Source organism: Nerophis ophidion, unplaced genomic scaffold (assembly GCF_033978795.1).
Source record: "Nerophis ophidion isolate RoL-2023_Sa unplaced genomic scaffold, RoL_Noph_v1.0 HiC_scaffold_46, whole genome shotgun sequence".
NCBI classification, from domain to species: domain Eukaryota; kingdom Metazoa; phylum Chordata; class Actinopteri; order Syngnathiformes; family Syngnathidae; genus Nerophis; species Nerophis ophidion.
Genome location: NW_026906968.1, coordinates 569,531 through 584,448, shown reverse-complemented (window position 1 = coordinate 584,448; position 14,918 = coordinate 569,531). Strand labels below are relative to the sequence as shown.

Here is a 14,918-nt window from a genome sequence, read left to right as displayed (position 1 = left end):
GTGTACAACCTGGATAAGTCGCCACCTCATCACAGGGCCAACACAGATAGACAAACAACATTCACACTCACATTCACACACTAGGGACCATTTAGTGTTGCCAATCAACCTATCCCCAGGTGTATGTCTTTGGAAGTGGGAGGGGCCTATCCCCAGGTGCATGTCTTTGGAGGTGGGAGGGGCCTATCCCCAGGTGCATGTCTTTGGAGGTGGGAGGGGCCTATCCCCAGGTGCATGTCTTTGGGGGTGGGAGGGGCCTATCCCCAGGTGCATGTCTTTGGAGGTGGGAGGGGCCTATCCCCAGGTGCATGTCTTTGGAGGTGGGAGGAAGCTGGAGTACCCGGAGGGAACCCACGCAGTCACGGGGAGAACATGCAAACTCCACACAGAAAGATCCCTTATTGTGTTTTAGACATTTTTTTTTTTTCTTTTTCAACATCCCCAAAACAATATTAATATCAATCAAAGTTTGGAATGTCAGGGAAAAGCCGATATTGTACATCGTCTCACAGGGATTTTATTCATTCATTTCATTCATAAAATATAGTGTTTATTTTGTTTCCCTATCACAGAACGAACAAGTGTTGTCTTCAATTGCAAAACAACATCTTAAAAATTATTTAAAGTTATCAATCCGGGGCTTTTTTTCTTAAATTAACCCTTTGGCGTTTGGAAGAATGGAAACTTTCAAATTATGGGTATTTTCTATTTTTTTTGTTCCAGAGAAAATACAGTAAAGAAGAAATAGTAAAGAAGTAAAAAAAAAAAGATTTACAGGAATCACAATATTTTGAACAAAAGCCTTTATAATTGTTTAAAATATTGTGTCTGTTTGCAGGTCGTACTTAATGAAACATTCAAGTAATAAAATAGTTTTATCATTCAATAAGTGCATCAGCGACCAAATGCCTTTTTCAAACCATTGCTGTACAAAGATGGATTTGTTTCTCATTTTAATATAAGAACAATTCCATAGTGGAGTATTGTGTGTGATGAAGTTGTGTTTGTAAATTAGTTTCCAGTACAACAACACTTGCTGGTAGGGATGGGTACTGTTCACTTCTAATTCCATGTTTTATGTGTTATATATGTCAATATATTGTGTGTTTGTATTTTGCCAACATGGTAGAATCACATGATAGGCAGGTTGTATCATGTTTTTCTGTCAGAAGAGCAAGGTTTTGTTTGGACGAGCAATATGTAGCTGTATTGACAAGTATGGCAAGTTCCTGTAAGCGTTGTAAGAAAAGCAAAAGGGTGCATTGCCAAAGGCGTAAAGCACATGGTATTCCCGCTCACTCTCCCATCCAAATACTAAGCAGGCCTGACCGGGCTTACATTCTCAGAGCTGACCAGATCCGGCATGCTCAGTGTAGTCTGGCCGTAAACTGAGCAAATAACCTCAACATCAGATTGTTAAATGTGACAAGCTGCTTGACAGGACCTTTCTGCAATGAGCAAGGTGCGTGTGATACAATAATCACTGCTCTTTTTCTCAGCCTCTCCAACTCTTTGGACGTTTACGCCACTGCTAGCACTGAAGTGCCTTGAGGGCACGTGGGTCACTGTTGGTGATACTGCAAACCTTGCAATCAATCTCAAAGCCGGTCAAAAGTAAACAAACATGTATGAGTTGAAAGTGAGAGTAGTAAAGCGGGGCTCAGTGTGACGTGAGGGTGCATCCAACACACTTACAGTCCAAAGTAAACAAACATGTATGAGTTGAAAGTGAGAGTAGTAAAGCGGGGCTCAGTGTGACGTGAGGGTGCATCCAACACACTTACAGTCCAAAGTAAACAAACATGTATGAGTTGAAAGTGAGAGTAATAAAGCGGGGCTCAGTGTGACGTGAGGGTGCATCCAACACACTTACAGTCCAAAGTAAACAAACATGTATGAGTTGAAAGGGAGAGTAGTAAAGCGGGGCTCAGTGTGACGTGAGGGTGCATCCAACACACTTACAGTCCAAAGTAAACAAACATGTATGAGTTGAAAGTGAGAGTAGTAAAGCGGGGCTCAGTGTGACGTGAGGGTGCATCCAACACACTTACAGTCCAAAGTAAACAAACATGTATGAGTTGAAAGTGAGAGTAATAAAGCGGGGCTCAGTGTGACGTGAGGGTGCATCCAACACACTTACAGTCCAAAGTAAACAAACATGTATGAGTTGGAAGTGAGAGTAGTAAAGCGGGGCTCAGTGTGACGTGAGGGTGCATCCAACACACTTACAGTCCAAAGTAAACAAACATGTATGAGTTGAAAGTGAGAGTAGTAAAGCGGGGCTCAGTGTGACGTGAGGGTGCATCCAACACACTTACAGTCCAAAGTAAACAAACATGTATGAGTTGAAAGTGAGAGTAGTAAAGCGGGGCTCAGTGTGACGTGAGGGTGCATCCAACACACTTACAGTCCAAAGTAAACAAACATGTATGAGTTGAAAGTGAGAGTAGTAAAGCGGGGCTCAGTGTGACGTGAGGGTGCATCCAACACACTTACAGTCCAAAGTAAACAAACATGTATGAGTTGAAAGTGAGAGTAGTAAAGCGGGGCTCAGTGTGACGTGAGGGTGCATCCAACACACTTACAGTCCAAAGTAAACAAACATGTATGAGTTGAAAGTGAGAGTAATAAAGCGGGGCTCAGTGTGACGTGAGGGTGCATCCAACACACTTACAGTCCAAAGTAAACAAACATGTATGAGTTGAAAGGGAGAGTAGTAAAGCGGGGCTCAGTGTGACGTGAGGGTGCATCCAACACACTTACAGTCCAAAGTAAACAAACATGTATGAGTTGAAAGTGAGAGTAATAAAGCGGGGCTCAGTGTGACGTGAGGGTGCATCCAACACACTTACAGTCCAAAGTAAACAAACATGTATGAGTTGAAAGTGAGAGTAGTAAAGCGGGGCTCAGTGTGACGTGAGGGTGCATCCAACACACTTACAGTCCAAAGTAAACAAACATGTATGAGTTGAAAGTGAGAGTAGTAAAGCGGGGCTCAGTGTGACGTGAGGGTGCATCCAACACACTTACAGTCCAAAGTAAACAAACATGTATGAGTTGAAAGTGAGAGTAGTAAAGCGGGGCTCAGTGTGACGTGAGGGTGCATCCAACACACTTACAGTCCAAAGTAAACAAACATGTATGAGTTGAAAGTGAGAGTAGTAAAGCGGGGCTCAGTGTGACGTGAGGGTGCATCCAACACACTTACAGTCCAAAGTAAACAAACATGTATGAGTTGAAAGTGAGAGTAGTAAAGCGGGGCTCAGTGTGACGTGAGGGTGCATCCAACACACTTACAGTCCAAAGTAAACAAACATGTATGAGTTGAAAGTGAGAGTAGTAAAGCGGGGCTCAGTGTGACGTGAGGGTGCATCCAACACACTTACAGTCCAAAGTAAACAAACATGTATGAGTTGAAAGTGAGAGTAGTAAAGCGGGGCTCAGTGTGACGTGAGGGTGCATCCAACACACTTACAGTCCAAAGTAAACAAACATGTATGAGTTGAAAGTGAGAGTAGTAAAGCGGGGCTCAGTGTGACGTGAGGGTGCATCCAACACACTTACAGTCCAAAGTAAACAAACATGTATGAGTTGAAAGTGAGAGTAGTAAAGCGGGGCTCAGTGTGACGTGAGGGTGCATCAAACACACTTACAGTCCAAAGTAAACAAACATGTATGAGTTGAAAGTGAGAGTAATAAAGCGGGGCTCAGTGTGACGTGAGGGTGCATCCAACACACTTACAGTCCAAAGTAAACAAACATGTATGAGTTGAAAGGGAGAGTAGTAAAGCGGGGCTCAGTGTGACGTGAGGGTGCATCCAACACACTTACAGTCCAAAGTAAACAAACATGTATGAGTTGAAAGTGAGAGTAATAAAGCGGGGCTCAGTGTGACGTGAGGGTGCATCCAACACACTTACAGTCCAAAGTAAACAAACATGTATGAGTTGAAAGTGAGAGTAGTAAAGCGGGGCTCAGTGTGACGTGAGGGTGTATCCAACACACTTACAGTCCAAAGTAAACAAACATGTATGAGTTGAAAGTGAGAGTAGTAAAGCGGGGCTCAGTGTGACGTGAGGGTGCATCCAACACACTTACAGTCCAAAGTAAACAAACATGTATGAGTTGAAAGTGAGAGTAGTAAAGCTGGGCTCAGTGTGACGTGAGGGTGCATCCAACACACTTACAGTCCAAAGTAAACAAACATGTATGAGTTGAAAGTGAGAGTAGTAAAGCGGGGCTCAGTGTGACGTGAGGGTGCATCCAACACACTTACAGTCCAAAGTAAACAAACATGTATGAGTTGAAAGTGAGAGTAGTAAAGCGGGGCTCAGTGTGACGTGAGGGTGCATCCAACACACTTACAGTCCAAAGTAAACAAACATGTATGAGTTGAAAGTGAGAGTAGTAAAGCGGGGCTCAGTGTGACGTGAGGGTGCATCCAACACACTTACAGTCCAAAGTAAACAAACATGTATGAGTTGAAAGTGAGAGTAGTAAAGCGGGGCTCAGTGTGACGTGAGGGTGCATCCAACACACTTACAGTCCAAAGTAAACAAACATGTATGAGTTGAAAGTGAGAGTAGTAAAGCGGGGCTCAGTGTGACGTGAGGGTGCATCCAACACACTTACAGTCCAAAGTAAACAAACATGTATGAGTTGAAAGTGAGAGTAGTAAAGCGGGGCTCAGTGTGACGTGAGGGTGCATCCAACACACTTACAGTCCAAAGTAAACAAACATGTATGAGTTGAAAGTGAGAGTAATAAAGCGGGGCTCAGTGTGACGTGAGGGTGCATCCAACACACTTACAGTCCAAAGTAAACAAACATGTATGAGTTGAAAGGGAGAGTAGTAAAGCGGGGCTCAGTGTGACGTGAGGGTGCATCCAACACACTTACAGTCCAAAGTAAACAAACATGTATGAGTTGAAAGTGAGAGTAATAAAGCGGGGCTCAGTGTGACGTGAGGGTGCATCCAACACACTTACAGTCCAAAGTAAACAAACATGTATGAGTTGAAAGTGAGAGTAGTAAAGCGGGGCTCAGTGTGACGTGAGGGTGCATCCAACACACTTACAGTCCAAAGTAAACAAACATGTATGAGTTGAAAGTGAGAGTAGTAAAGCGGGGCTCAGTGTGACGTGAGGGTGCATCCAACACACTTACAGTCCAAAGTAAACAAACATGTATGAGTTGAAAGTGAGAGTAGTAAAGCGGGGCTCAGTGTGACGTGAGGGTGTATCCAACACACTTACAGTCCAAAGTAAACAAACATGTATGAGTTGAAAGTGAGAGTAGTAAAGCGGGGCTCAGTGTGACGTGAGGGTGCATCCAACACACTTACAGTCCAAAGTAAACAAACATGTATGAGTTGAAAGTGAGAGTAGTAAAGCGGGGCTCAGTGTGACGTGAGGGTGTATCCAACACACTTACAGTCCAAAGTAAACAAACATGTATGAGTTGAAAGTGAGAGTAGTAAAGCGGGGCTCAGTGTGACGTGAGGGTGCATCCAACACACTTACAGTCCAAAGTAAACAAACATGTATGAGTTGAAAGTGAGAGTAGTAAAGCGGGGCTCAGTGTGACGTGAGGGTGCATCCAACACACTTACAGTCCAAAGTAAACAAACATGTATGAGTTGAAAGTGAGAGTAGTAAAGCGGGGCTCAGTGTGACGTGAGGGTGCATCCAACACACTTACAGTCCAAAGTAAACAAACATGTATGAGTTGAAAGTGAGAGTAGTAAAGCGGGGCTCAGTGTGACGTGAGGGTGCATCCAACACACTTACAGTCCAAAGTAAACAAACATGTATGAGTTGAAAGTGAGAGTAGTAAAGCGGGGCTCAGTGTGACGTGAGGGTGCATCCAACACACTTACAGCAAGAGATGAAGCACAACTTTCATACAGTCTAACAACTTCACTTTAACACTTTGCGTCTTAACCTTCAGATGATCAGTTTAATGCTCTGCCACCTGAGCTAAAGTGGTTGTAAGGCCTCTTGTTGGCTGCTTTTGAAAACTACTCAAACTAAATACAGGTTACAGGACTGCTAAGTGAAGTTTTTGCAGAAATGTAAAGAGGCTAGCATCAGTTGCTGGAACAAGGACTTGAACCCTGGACCCTCAGATTAAAAGTGTGATGCTCTGCTGTCTGAGCTACCCAGTCCCTCTTCAAACCTGATTTGCCCAACATCTAAGAGAACAGCCATATTGGCAACCTCAGGTGGACATGAATTAGTTAGGATGTTCAGTGACAAGCTGGGAACTGTCAAAGCTCAACTCACCAATTGCTTGAACACAAACCTCATTAATGACAATTAAGACACTTTTACATCCTCATCAAGTAAGAAGGTTTTGACCAAAAAAGAAGCTACTCTCCCGAAGTTGGAGCCAAATGCCTTGGGGACACAAGTTTAATGGTCAGTTGAGACAAATCTATGGCGTCACATTAGTGCCAAAAATCCAAGCGCATAAAAACTGTTATCGCGCGCTGATTCTCCACTTCGTACACGCGCGCGACACCCATTTGCGCGCGTCTGGTGCCTTTGTGCGCGCGCGTGGCGTCCTTTTTGCTTGCGCCCGGTGTCTTTGTGCGCCGTCTTGGTTTTGGCACTTTGGGGGCGATTATGTTTAGACCGCCCCTCCTTTCTGATTGGTCAGGCGAAAATAGCTGCAGGCCAATCAGACGTATAGCAGGGCGGGTCATGGTCAATATGTATCAAGATGATACAGCTCCTGTTGACAAACACATTAGAAAAGTCCAAATTAGTGGAGTTGTGGAAAATGCCAATTGAATTTGATCCAAAAGTCTTTAAAGAAGGTAATGTCTCATCTGTTGAGAGAACATCACATAGTTAATGAAGAGTCAAGATCAATATCTCTCTTTTCATACAATCAGTCCACACATGTCAGTCAATGATGGAAATTATATTTTCAAATGTGTTTTCTTTCCTCACTTGTCTGTTTAAAAAAATATTGTTATTCATTTAATATTTGTATATGTAAATATTGAATGTATGCCACAATGGGGGACTATTAATTTTCTTTCCTCTATCTACTTTAAGTTTACACCAGAGTCTACCTGAAGCCACTTATCTATGCGTACTTCATATCAGGACCACATGATTAGCATATGGGCCTAATTATTGATGTTATGATTGCAATGACTATTTTAGTAGAATAATGAATGACAGGTTATCACTACAACCAAGTAATATGGTTTTAATATTACTATAAAAAGTATTTACGTTTCTGCAAACAACTCAAACTATGGAAAATGAGATATCAGCTTAGATCAGTATAGATGGCAGAGTTAAAAATATGTATTTAAAAAAACAACAAAAAAAGCTAGCTCCATACATTAGGCAAATTCAATCTGAGAGATAATAGTATTAAAGACTTACTTGTTCAGCCATGAAAACCTGATTTCCTTTCTTTTTAATCCCAGGGAACTGCCATGGACCTTTCATCATAGATATGAATAAACACTCCATGTTTCTCCATCTTACCTCGGACTGCTGGCCCCCATCATTTTATTGATGTCAAAGATACATGTACTATTTCAATATACATATACATACAATACTCAGACATTTATAACAAATCGAACCGTTTGGAAATTAGTTGAAAATTGAGAAAGTTATGGTTATTTAAATAGTACATGTATGGCGTCACATTAGTGCCAAAAATCCAAGCACATAAAAACTGTTGTCCCGCGCTGATTCTCCACTTCAACTCATTTCCAAACAGTTCGATTTGTTATAAATGTCAGAGTATTGTATATTTAAATAGTACATGTACCATTGACACCAATAAAATGATGGGGACCAGCTGTCCGAGGTAAAATGAAGAAACATGGAGTGTTTATTCATATCATATCATTCATTAATTTGCCTAATGTAGGGAGCTAGCTTTTTTGGTTGTTTTTTAAATACATATTTTAAACTCTGCCATCTGTACTGATCTGGGCTGATATCTCATGTTCCATAATTTGAGTTGTTTGCAGAAACGTAAATACTTTTTATAGTAATATTAAAACCATATTCATTAATTGTAGTGATAGCCTGTCATTCATTATTCTACTAAAATAGTCATTGCAATCATAACATGAATAATTAGGCCCATATCAATCAATGTTTATTTATATAGCCCTAAATCACAAATGTCTCAAAGGACTGTACAAACCACTACGACTACGACATCCTCGGAAGAACCCACAGAATGCTAATCATGTGGTCCTGATATGAAGTAGGCATAGATAAGTGGGTTCGGGTAGACTCTGGTGTAAACTTCAAGTAGATAGAGGAAAGAAAATTAATAAATTAATCACATTAACTATGTGATGTTCTCTCAACAGATGAGACATTACCTTCGTCAAAGACTTTTAGATCAAATTCAATTGACATTTTCCACAACTCCACTAAATTTGGATGATTTAGAATGTGTTTGTCGACAGGAGCTGTATTATCTTGATACATATTGACCATGACCCGCCCTGCTATACTTCAGATTGACGCTCAGCTTTTTTGGCCTGACCAATCAGAAAGGAGGGGCCGTCTAAGCATACCCGCGCCCAAAGTGCCAAAACGAAAATGCACCGCGCGCACGAAGTGGAGAATCAGCACGCGATAACAGTTTTTATGCGCTTGGATTTTTGGCACTAATGTGACGCCATACAAATAGTCAGCTACTTTTGTTGAAGTCCAATTGACAGCGAAATGAACAAGGTACACAACAGGGTATTTAAACAGGATGGTTTCAAAGGGTTTCAGGCAGGTTAAATGAAGTTTAATTGTATGCAATATTCCTAACATTCATGGTAGTAAAACATTCTTCAATGACGTGGCCTCATTTTGGTATATTTTTAATTACATCTGCGGTCCCCTCCAAGGTTTCTCATTGTCATCCCATTGGGTTGAGTTTTTTCTTGCCCTGATTTGGGATCTGAGCCAAAGACGTTGTTGGGGCTTGTGCAGCCCTTTGAGACACTTGTGATTTAGGTCAACTAAGTCAACTTAGGTCAACTAAGTCAACTTTGATACTAAAGTGACTCAAACATCAGAGTAAGTATGTGGTGATACTAACCTTCGATAGCTCAGTTGGTAGAGTGGAGGACTGTAGTTGCTCATGCTGGAATCCTTAGGTCGCTGGTTCAAATCCGGCTCGAAGGATTACTCTTTTTTTTAAAATGATTAAATCAAGATAAACAACACAAGATACACTTACAATTAGTGCACCAACCCAAAACATCCCTCCCTCATTCTCACTCATTCATACATTACATTTCTGTGTGATGAGGTTCAAATAAGAATCCAAATAATGTCTTACATCCTGAGGATGTAAACTGTGTGTTGTTTTGGCGTAAGATATTTACGAAACACAACCTGTCCTACAGTAAGATGTTTCTTTCTGTAGGGATAGTGATGCAATGGATTATGTGTCTCACTACGGACTAGAAGATTCTAGGTTCAACTCCTGGCCAGCGTGCTGTTGTTTGTTAACTCAACTGAAACAGTATTCTGTACAATTTTAGGGGGAGTTTATTTTGCTTTTTTTTTTTTTTTTTTTTAAATCTACTAACTGAAACATGTGTTTATTTTCTCTTTATTATTGCGAATGTATAACTGGTAGTTGTATCTGTTCTTATACCATTTAAACTATCTTTCTTCTAAGCAAGGTTCATCTACACTTGAAGAATTAATTATTAGCCTGCTAAGAACTTTTGAACATTTCTGAAAAATCTGCCAAATGTTTGCAATAATCATAACATTCTCGGTAATAAAACATTCTTCAGAAGCATTTTGGTACATTTTTTAGAGAGCCTGACATGCTCAGTCATGGAGCGTAAGACATTCTTTTTGAGCTTCCGGGATTCAAGTACCTGTTCTGCTGACCAATACTAGACTTTGAGACCCCTTGGAAAGACCTCCTTCCACCCCTCAAAAGTCACCAATAGGGCAGACCTTGGTTACATTTGAACATGTAAACCCAAGAAAATGTTTCGTAGCTGAAATAGCTCAGTTGGGAGAGCGTCAGACTGAAGTTCTGAAGGTCCCTGGTTCAATCCTGGGTTTCAGCACAACTCGCTGAGTTTCCAAATCAATTCATTTTACTAATAAGCCTTCTGTGGCTCTTACAATACTGAAATGGTCTCCCTGGCCTGCCAGCCTTGCTGGTGGAATCCTAGTATCAGTTGTTACACACCTTTCCTCTCTTTTTAATTTGGACAACTGTTACGTGGTTTAACAGTGTATCGTTCCTTAAGCCAATGTTTGGTCTTTAACTGAGCCTTACATCGGGCTGTTTCAAACACAAATTTGTTGTCTTGAGGGTTTGTCTTGGACTGTATAACTTGAAACTGAGAGTAATAAAGCTGAGCTCAGTGTGAGGTGAAGGTGCATCTAACACACCTACAGCAAAATATTAACCACAACTTTTTCCATACAGTTACACTGTCTAACAATTTGACTTTAAAGTATTGCGTTTAATCCTTCAGATAATCACATTAACGCTCTCCCACCTGAACTAAAGTGGATGTGAGGGATGTTTTTGAATTTCAGTTTTTCAAATGAAATAGAGAAAAAACAATCATTTTTGAAAACTATTTAAATCAAAAATAGATTCGAAAGACTGCTGCAGGGGGGCAAAGGGACATTTTTTGAGAAATGTATGGAGGTCAGCATCAGCCACTTGAACCCTCAGATTAAAAGTCTGATGCTCTGCCGACTGAGCTACCCAGGACCTTTGATGTGCTGATATGTCCAACATCTGAGATAACATCCATATTGGCAATCTCAGGTGAAAGTGAATTAGTAAGGATGTTCAGTGACAAGCTGGGAACTGTCAAAGTTCAAGCTCCCCAAGTGCTTGAACCCAAAGCTCATTTTTGACAGATAGGCCAGTTTTACATCGTCATCAACAAAGAAGGTTTTGACCAAAAAAGAAGCTCCTCTCCCGAAGTTGCAAACTCTGAGCTGCATTTAACTTGGATGCTCCCCAAAATATTGCCAGAAGCATTTTGTTTTAATTTTTAGTGGAGGTTAGCTGCAACAGGTAGAGCTGGTGAAGGCCCAGGCTGCAACAAATAGAAGGTCACTAGATTTTAAAGTCCAACATAAGCAGTCAGTAAAGCCCTGTTTTGGTAGTAAGCCTCATGTAAACTGTGTGTTCCTTTGGCCTAAGATGTTTACAATATACAACTTGTAAAAAATTACAGGGCACGGAGCTAGTGGTGCAATGGATAACATGTCTGACTACGGATCAGAAGATTCTAGGTTCAACTCCTGACTAGCTCGTTGTTTTTTGTTAATTGAACTGAAACAAAATTCAGTGCTGTTTCTTTGAGAGTGTTTTTTTGCATTTAAAATAAATATCTACTAACTGGAACATGCATTTTTTTTGTCTTGTTATCATTGTGAATAGATAACTGGAAGTTGTATCTGTTGTTATACTCGGGACATTCATTTAGAATAAAGTGGGTGAGGAAAAAGGTGAAACAAAACAAATCTTACCTGAGCACGCCTTCCTCTTGTTAGAGTAAAACATGTTGGGGCTTGGTCACTAGCATTCAAACTAGATGTGACTATTCTGTCTATGAACATGAACAGGGAAGCAAACACATTATCATTCAGGATGGTTTATTACAGCTGTGATGGTATAGTGGTTAGTACTCTGTGTTGTGGCTGCAGCAACCCTGGTTTGACTCCGGCTCATGGCACCATACCCTTCCTGTACTTTTTTGATGATTTTTGAAAAAAGAGGTATCTTTTTCCCTCTGGTAAGTGGTTGAACAAGATGTGAAACCAACCAGGTACCCTGGTCAAATAAAAAATATCTATTTGATGTCATTACAGTATTGTCCTTGATGCATCATTTAATATGACTGATGTGTGCTTTGTGCTGTTACTTTATCACTTGGTAAAATTGCATTATAAACTCAGTCAATCGATCAAAACTTTCTTTCTTTTATTTCTTTCTTGTGTTTATTCCGAACATGAACATACTTACAACATAATACATCAGACACTTTAATACCATTTCACATTACATCATGTCCGAAAAGGAGTAGGAAGAAGCAAAGCTTATTTAATCCTACACCTTTCCCACTTCAGACCGTTTACAAATATATACATTCATTTACTGACCTTTTTTGTAGTAAAATAGTGAAATGACATCCGTGAATGAGTAATACAACAGTTTTGTAATATGTAATTCATTAATTCAGTCATTATTAGCATACTGAGATGAAGAATATCTTATTTTCAATAAGGTTGAAGTTTTTCCTCTTCTTTGTACTTTATAAGCACTATTAATCTGAACAACATCTTAAACTGGATCATATCAGTACAATGTTTAACTTCATTACTTAATCCATCAATCCACCCATCTTCTTCCACTTAACCGAGGTCAGGTCACGGGGGCAGCAGCCTAAGCAGGGAAACCCAGACTTCCCTCTCCCCAGTCACTTTGTCCAGCTCTTCCCGGGGGAACCCAAGGCGTTCCCAGGCCAGCCGGGAAACATAGTCTTCCCAACGTGTCCTGGGTCTTCCCCGTGGCCTCCTATCGGTTAGGTGTGCCCTAAATCCTGACCAGATGCCCGAACCACCTCATCTGGCTCCTCTCCATGTGGAGTAGCAGCGGCTTTACTTTGAGGTCCCCTCGGATGACAGAGCTTCTCACCCTATCTCTAAGGGAGAGACCCACCACCCAGGCGGAGGAAACTCTTTTGTGCCGCTTGTACTCGTGATCTTGTCCTTTCGGTCATAACCCAAAGCTCATGACCATAGGTGAGGATGGGAACGTAGATCGACCGGTAAATTGAGAGCTTTGCCTCTCGGCTCAGCTCCTTCTTCACCACAACGGATCGATACAGCGTCCACATTACGATCCGCCTGTCGATCTCACCATCCACTCTTCCCTCACTCGTGAACAAGACTCCGAGGTACTTGAACTCCTCCACTTGGGGCAGGGTCTCCTCCCCAACGCGCAGATGGCACTCCACCCTTTTCCGGGCAAGAACCATGGACTCACACTTGGAGGTGCTGATTCTCATCCCAGTCGCTTCACATTCGGCTGCGAACCGATCCAGTGAGAACTGAAGATCCTGGCCAGATGAAGCCATCAGGACCACATCATCTGCAAAAAGCAGGAACCTAATCCTGCAGTCACCAAACCCGATCCCCTTAACGCCTTGACTGCGCCTCGAAATTCTGTCCATAAAAGTTATGGACTTGAATCCTGGAAGTCAGAATGAAAGTCTGATGTTCTTATAACAGAGCACTTCAGGGTTTCTTCACAACACGTAACAATAAATAAAAATGAAGCAAGATGCTTCTGGCAACATTTTACTTGCATATTTGACCCCGTTCTTGGAAATACTGGTAGATTTGATTGACATGTGTTGCTTTCTTGACACAGAGCCAGTTCAAAGCAATGTTCTCAAATGTTTAGCAGGGTTAAGGTCCAGTCTCTGGAACGGACATTCCAGAAACCTGCCTGAAACCCTTTGAAAACAGTTTTTATGTGTGTTTAATATTGTTGTCTTGTTGGAAAAGCTGCTTGTGTACAAAGATCAGCCTTTTCACTCTTGATTGGAGGTGAGGCAAAGTCTCATCTGACCTGTAAACTTTTCTCCCAAAACTGCTTTGGGTTCAAGCATTTGGTGGGCTTGAGGTTTGACAGTTTCCACTCTGTCACTAAACATCCATCCATCCATTTTCTACTGTTTATCCCTTAAAACCGGACAATTCAAGGCATGCGCCGACTACAGCAGTGATGAACAAACAATATGAAAGTAGGTTTGAGGTTCTAGGTCACATGACTAAAGCTACTGACAATTGAAATGTTCTTAGTGAGCCAATGACAAGTACTTTATTGACGGTCCCTTAAACTAAAGCACTTGTCAGCAGGGACTGACAGACGTGGCATGAGTTTTCAAACAGTCAGCCTGGCTGGATGTTGAATGTCTGTTGAATATCCAACTTGGAACTCATTTGACCTCTGGTTGGCATTTGGCCATCACTCCAGCAGCACTGAGAGCAGTCTGAGTCAAACTACCTTGAGATAAAGGTTGCAATTGTCAATGCCAACAAAGAAATGGACTCAAAAAACGCTATAGAAGTCATGGTAGCTTGATGCTAATATACATTGGCTTTGCTATTGACATGCTACTGATTAGCATTAGCAATTTCTCATGACGTTAACACCCACCAAATGAGTTAATTAAAACTATAACTAAGATGAATGTTAGAATCAGACAGCTGGTGCATAATAAATCCAATATATTCAGTATTAACACTTTTTTGGGCGCAACAAAAAACCTTATGAATTTACACTACAGCCATCTAGCGTACTGGACTTGCAAATGTAAACAAAGCTACATGTAACTGATGATATGAAAACAAAAAAACAAAAAACAAAGGGTAACGAAAGGACTGCAGTTATCAATAATAATCTTATTTTTAAATTTTGCAATACAAATTTATCACAAACAATCAATATTATTAACACACACAAAAGTACCAAAAAGTCGTACTGTTGAGGACTGGTATTGATTTGGAGGTAGTGGAATGTGTTCCGAATCAGTTGAAATGTGAACAGTACCCATCCCTACCAGCAAGTGTTGTTGTACTGGAAACTAATTTACAAACACAACTTCATCACACACAATACTCCACTATGGAATTGTTCTTATATTAAAATGAGAAACAAATCCATCTTTGAACAGCAATGGTTTGAAAAAGGCATTTGGTCACTGATGCACTTATTGACTGATAAAAATAGTTTATTATTTGAAGATTTCATGAAGTACAACCTGGAACAAGAAAAATACTCATAACTTAAAAGTTTCCATTCTTTCTAAGGCAAAAGAGTTAATGAAAGAAAAAAAGTCGGAATTGACCACTTAAAGTAATATTTTG

General features: G+C 40.9%; 2 non-coding genes across 2 annotated transcripts; both read left to right on the top strand.

Annotated features, from left to right (window-relative positions):
* The first annotated feature begins 9,083 nt into the window (after positions 1 to 9,083).
* trnay-gua (transfer RNA tyrosine (anticodon GUA)) lies at positions 9,084 to 9,170 on the top strand. The gene is given in 2 exon segments: positions 9,084 to 9,120; positions 9,135 to 9,170. It is a non-coding gene; the product is annotated as a tRNA-Tyr (tRNA).
* An 835-nt stretch (positions 9,171 to 10,005) lies between these two features.
* trnaf-gaa (transfer RNA phenylalanine (anticodon GAA)) lies at positions 10,006 to 10,078 on the top strand. The gene has a single exon. It is a non-coding gene; the product is annotated as a tRNA-Phe (tRNA).
* The last annotated feature ends 4,840 nt before the right edge of the window (positions 10,079 to 14,918 follow it).